Below are 6148 nucleotides of genomic sequence, written 5' to 3'. Positions count from 1 at the left end.
GGCTAATTTTTGTATTTTTAGTAGAGATGGAGTTTTACCATGTTGGCCGGGCTGCTTGGAACTCCTGATCTCAGGTGATCCACCCACCTTGGCCTCCGAAAGTGTTGGGATTACAGGTTTGAGCCACCACCCCCCGGCCAGTTAAGAATTTTGAAACGATAAAATTGTCAAGTGTCATCTAACACATGTCCAGAATATCTGGCCTACATTAAGGTCAGATGGTGGGGGGAGAAGCACAGAGGGAGGAGGAAAGGACAAGTCATCCCATCTTATATATAATCTAGGAAAGAAAGGTGAGGGCCCACCAAGGCAAATGGGTGATGGGAAATGAGACAGCTGTAGGTAGCATGGAGCATCCTTCTAGTTTCTTTTTTTCTTTCCTTCTAGTTTCAAGACAGGAAAATTGGGCCAGGGGTTAGGTCTGGCAGGCTGACAGTCAAAGCCAGGGATGCATGGTTAATGATACCTAACTAGTTTTCTTTACTCCCCACAGTGGAACTGCTTGATACCAGTGTGTTGAATTCTGACTGGTCTCATCTGCCTCACAATGTGTGGGCTTCCACCTTGCTTTAGCAGGCAGAGAGCAGGTTTGGTTTGTTTGACATCTCTAGGTGGGACTGAGCCTCCGTCCTAAAGTGTAAGGTCTATTCATGGCTGATAGTGGCCTCTCTCTGCTTCTAGAGGAAGCTTTTGCTCCTTAGTTGGTGAGATCCTCATTCTTTCACCAAATAAAATAAATCAATTGGCCACCCCAAATCTCTGTCTCCAGTGAGCCCTGAGCATGCAAAAAAGTGCCCCAAAAGCAAGACTGTTGCTTGCCATGTCCACACCAGAAAGGAAGTTGCTCTGACCAAAGCTAGGAACACAAATGCTTCCAAGCACAAGAATTTTCTCAATGATTCTGAAAAGGGGCTGAGCACAGTGGCTCACATCTGTAATCCCAGCACTTTGGGAGGCTGAGGTGGGCAGATCACCCAAGGTCAGGAGTTCAAGAGCAGCCTAGCCAACATTCTGAAACACTGTTTGTACTAAAAATACAAAAATTAGCCAGGTGTGTTGGTGGGCACCTGTAATACCAGCTACTCGGAAGCTGAGGCAGGGAGAATTGCTTGAACCTGGGAGGTGGAGGTTACAATGAGCCGAGATCATGCCACTGCACTCCAGCCAGGAAAACAGAGCAAGACTCCATCTCAAAAAAAAAAAAAAAAGTCAAAAGTGCTACTCTGAATGGATGGACTCTGGGTGTTCTGGCTGAAGGCAAGAATAGGAGTGGCTCCCTAAAATTATATGCTGTTATACCCTCTGATTACAACAAATATGGTCTGGTCAGGAATATCTGAGTCATTGTAGAAAGAGACATATAAGCCGGGCGCGGTGGCTCAAGCCTGTAATCCCAGCACTTTGGGAGGCCGAGACAGGCGGATCATGAGGTCAGGAGATCGAGACCATCCTGGCTAACACGGTGAAACCCCGTCTCTACTAAAAACTACAAAAAACTAGCCGGGCGTGGTGACGGGTGCCTGTAGTCCCAGCTACTTGGGAGGCTGAGGCAGGAGAATGGCGTAAACCCGGGAGGCGGAGGTTGCAGTGAGCTGAGATCCGGCCACTGCACTCCAGCCTGGGTGACAGAGCGAGACTCCGTCTCATAAAAAAAAAAAAAAAAAAAAAAAAAAAAAGAAAGAGACATATAGACACGCACAGGTATGGTGTAGTCTCCACCCCTTATAGCTCTGTGCTTTGTCCAGGTGAGCCCTTACTACTCTGATTGGGAGACAGGAATATGGGGACTTTTAAACACACATTTGCACCTGCAACAGACGTGCTACACCCACCTGAACCCCAGGCACTCTGACTGAGGTCATAAGCTTTGTACAGAAGTCATCTGTCTCCAACCAGAGGTATGGCACTGTCCCCTCTGATAGCAATTCAAGAGCACAGTGCCGGCATCTGGTGAGGGCCTTCTTGCTGCGTCATTACATGGTGGAGCACATCACATGGCAAGAGCAAGATCCTGTCAGCTCAGGTGTCTCTTCCTCTTACCAGTCCCATCATAGGGGTCCACCCTGATGACTTTATCGAATCCTTATTACCTCCCAAAGGCCCCCACCTTCAAACATATTGACATAGGAATTTGGGGATTGAGTTTTTAATACATGAAATTTGGTTGACACATTCAAACCATAGCAGATGCCAAAGGTGGACATGGGGGAGTCAAATTCCCAAAAGCTGACACAGTGGTGCTGTCATTGGTTAAGTTTGAAGGGTTTTGGGGGGCTGCCAGGTTCTTCAAAGGAAAACAGCTGTTAATGTTGCAGGGAGAGACAGGAAGATAACAGATGGGGAAATGGGCATGGTATCCATGTTGATTTCATCAGAGTCAAAGGCAGTCTGAAGAGGGTCTGCTTACTATAGTGGAAGTGACTGCAGAAGCAGTGGTAGGAGGGCCAGAAAAGATAGGGCATTGAAGAGAGTTGTTTCCTGTTGAGGCCTGTCAGGAACCCTAGATTTCAACTGACAGGTGTTTCCTGGGTCAAAAGGCAATGTTGGAAATTCAGGTAGGGCTGTTGACCATAAAAACAGGTGGGCGGGTGGAGACTGCATTCCTTACAAGGGATATCTGCTCCATACTGGGATGGAACTGGTCAAATGGGAGAATACTCATCCTGGATCCTAGGGGAGACCAGGAGATGGAAACCTGTGAAAAGGGATTGGTATCCATGTAGTTTATACCAAAGTACAAAGTAGGCTTGAGGTTATGTCTGCAGATTACTGGCTGTAATAGTGAAAATGCTTGAGGCACCAGTGATGGGCTGGTCTGTGAAGATGGGCATACAGGTAGAAGAATCTGTAAGAAAAAGGGAGAAAAATCCACAATGAATTAATTCTGATTAGATGACTAGATAGATTCTGATTAGATGACTAGACTGATAGATGACTCAGTTCTGCAGAAGGTAGACTTGAAGCAAAGGGCAAGGCGTTAGGAGATGTGGTGAGGTCAAAAGTAGAGATCTAGGCTAGGCGTGGTGGCTCACACTTGTAATCTCAGCACTTTGGGAGGCCTAGGCAGGCAGATCATGAGGTCAGGAAATAGAGACCATCCTGGCCAACATGGTGATGTCTTCCTGGGCAGGGATCTAGGCGGTAAGGATGGGACTGACCTCACAGAGGAGACTGCCTACTAAAAATACAAAAATTAGCTGGGCGTGATGGCACACGCCTGCAGTCCCAGCTACTCTGGAGGCTGAGGCAGGAGAATCACCTGAACCTGGGAGGTGGAGGTTGCAGTGAGCCAAGATCGCACCATTGCACTCCAGCCTGGTGACAGTGTGAGACTCCGTCTCAAAAAAAAAAAAAAGTAGTGGTCTGGGCTGGGTATGGTGGCTCACATCTGTAATCCTAGCACTTTGAGAGGCTGATGCACAAGGATCACTCGAAAGCAGGAGTTCCAGACCAGCCTGGGCAACATAGCGAGACTCCATCTCTACAAAAAAATAATGCCTGTAGTCCTAGCTGCTCTGGCGGCTGAGGTGGGAGGATGGCGTGAGCCTAGGAGTTTGAGGCTGCAGTGAGCCATGATTGAACCACTACATTCCAGCCTGGGATGAATAAATAGTGCCCCCCCTCCAAAAAAAAAAAATCTGCAGATGAGGGATAGAAATGGAAATGGCTTTTATTCCCATAAAGGGGAACTCCCAAAATGATATTGAACCTAAGGGGAGAAACAAGAACAGAAAGAAAAAAAAAAAAGGAGAGTTAATGATCTGTATATGGGGTGAGGACTAGTACAGGGGCAGAAGGGACTGGGGGACTGGAAGACAGGACAGCCAAGTCAGTGGCTGATAACATGATAGTATCAGCAAACTACAAGGTGAAAATGGCCAAGGGTGGGGTACCTGCTGTCCCTGCAACAAGCAGGAAGAAGGAAGGGGCAGGCTGAGGGGCACTACACTGCTATCTGAAGGGGCCTTGACTTTCTCTTCTAAGAACATGTGGTTAGACTGGTGCTTTCTTATTCAAGCCTACATCTTCTCCAATGACTATACAAAAAAGCTTAGGAGAGGTTGGGCAGCTCACCTTGACCTCAAAAAATAGCAGCGGCAGTGGGAGCAGCAGGCGAGTTGGAACTTTGTTTACAGTCTACAACTGGCAGACGTGGGTTGAGAGTTCCTGTTTGAAACCCTTCTTCCCTTCATCTTCTCTGTCTTCAGAGAGAACTGGACCTCCAGAGAGGTAGGAATCCCCTAGCAGCACTGCCTGAGCTGGTGTTGGCATGGCCTTTGATGAATGAGCTCATACAATACCTCTTCACTTTCTCATCTAAGGCGTCTTCCGGGGGTTGGAGAGAGGAGGTTTCCCTTCAATGGCCCGGGACTGCACGGGAATGAAGTTAGGACTTCGTTGTCTTGGGGACAGATCTGATGACTCACTCCCACTGCGATGGGTGGGGGTAGGGGAGCTTCTCTGATTGCGCTGGGATCACTATACTCATCCTTCACCTTCACTATGCCTGGCTGCTCTCTCCTAGGGTCCTCATCTCAGTCTTCCTGGGCAGGGATCTAGGCAGCAAGGATGGGATCGACCTCACAGAGGAGACTGCCTACTCAGATAGCAATGGAGGAGAGTCGGTTTGCGCCCTGGATGACAGATCGTTAACTGTCCTGAGTGGCTGAGCATCTTAGAGTGAACAGCAGACAGCACCGGCTTCATGTAAGAGTCCTGCCTGGACATTGAGGATGGATCCGAATGAGGAGCGCAGAGCCTGACGGATCAGACACCACAACCCCTTAGCAGCGACGAAACCGAGGGGTAGAGGTGCAGGATCACGGGAAGCACTTGTCGAGCTAGGCCAAGGAGAGAGGTGCAGGGAGAGCGAGGTGATCCAGACCAGACAGGGAACTCTGTGGGGCGTGGCGGGGCCGGGGTGAAGCTTGCAGAGGTAGTTGCCGGTGAAGAGCAGCTTGTGCGCTGTTGGATCCTTGGAGTGGAGTGGGAACTCCGAGGCGAAGCGCACCCTGTTTTAGCCAGATGCCGGTGAGCGGCCGTTGGAACGCTTGGCAGAGAAAGCTTGCGCGAGCCCAGGGCGCGAAGAAATACAACAAAGTGCCAACGGTGAGGTCCAACGGTCCGATCCCAGCCGGACTCGAGCTGCAACCGAGTGGTTGCAGGCGTTAGGCTCCCAGCGGCTCCCCGCCGTTAAGTGGGGATTCAGGACTGCCGAGGCTCGCTCGGCACCTGGCCTGAGGGCGGGAGATTTGGCAACCAGTGCCCGTGGATGCGCCCGCCCTTGCCGCTGGGGACTCTGGAGGCAGACCTTGCCCAAAGCTGGAGGCGGGAACTCCCCAGATCCTCCCACAGTAGGGAGCTGGCTCACAGGGAAGGTGCCTGGGGAGGGGCCGGGCGGTGCTGTCTCCTGACTCCGCCCAGGCAGCCCCGCCGCTGCAGCCGGCCTGGGCTAGTGTGGGGAGAAGACACCAGCGCAGGCAGGGAGCAAGCGCCCCCAGCTGCTTCCTTTCAGGCAGCCGCCACACCGCCACAGAGGACCCAGTTTCCCTTCTCTCCTCTCTATACAGGTAGCGTGGGAGGATGCCCCCTCCTTCAGGAAGCTCTCTTGCGCCTCTCCGAGTCCTGGAGCCAGGCGGCACTTTTCTGTGGTCGCCTAGAAGGGTATGAACTTAGGGCATACCCATCTGGGCTGTGAAGGTTTCTGACTTGGGGACCAGATGCTCAGACCTTCCTGGATGTTGCTTCCCACAATAGCTCTACCTGGCAGGCAGGTTCTCTTCATTTTGCAAATTTGGTAAAACAGCATTTGTAAAACTTTAGAACCTTCCTTGTCTCACACAGGAGGTAGTGGCCCTGCCAGGATTTGACCCAGGCTCTTGGATTCCAGAGTTCCTGAATTTAACTACCTGTACTGTGATGCCGCCTTATCATGTGTGCATTGTGCATTACTATTTTTTATAGCCTGTAGGGTACTTAGCCCCATGCACACCTACAGTGATCACAGGCACTGCCTACTGGAAGGTCTTCTTTGGCTGGGTTCCAGTTTCCTCAGAAGATGTAGGGCAGGGAGTTCCACTTGTCAGCACATGCCACAGGGCCTTTCTCTTCAAATGGACCCCAGCAGCCAACCACTCAGCTGTCTCAG

The 6148-nt window shown here is 50.7% G+C and overlaps 1 long non-coding RNA gene across 1 annotated transcript; it reads right to left on the bottom strand.

Moving 5' to 3' along the window:
• Positions 1 to 2130: 2130 nt before the first annotated feature.
• LOC105515727 lies at positions 2131 to 5186 on the bottom strand. Its single transcript, XR_001002378.1, has 2 exons — positions 4075 to 5186; positions 2131 to 2845 (listed from the first exon to the last, which is right to left on the bottom strand). It is a non-coding gene; the product is annotated as an uncharacterized LOC105515727 (long non-coding RNA).
• Positions 5187 to 6148: the final 962 nt, after the last annotated feature.

The sequence above is a fragment of the Colobus angolensis genome, unplaced genomic scaffold, assembly GCF_000951035.1.
Source record: "Colobus angolensis palliatus isolate OR3802 unplaced genomic scaffold, Cang.pa_1.0 Scaffold107, whole genome shotgun sequence".
Classification (NCBI taxonomy): domain Eukaryota; kingdom Metazoa; phylum Chordata; class Mammalia; order Primates; family Cercopithecidae; genus Colobus; species Colobus angolensis.
This window is presented reverse-complemented; position numbering and strand designations above follow the sequence as displayed.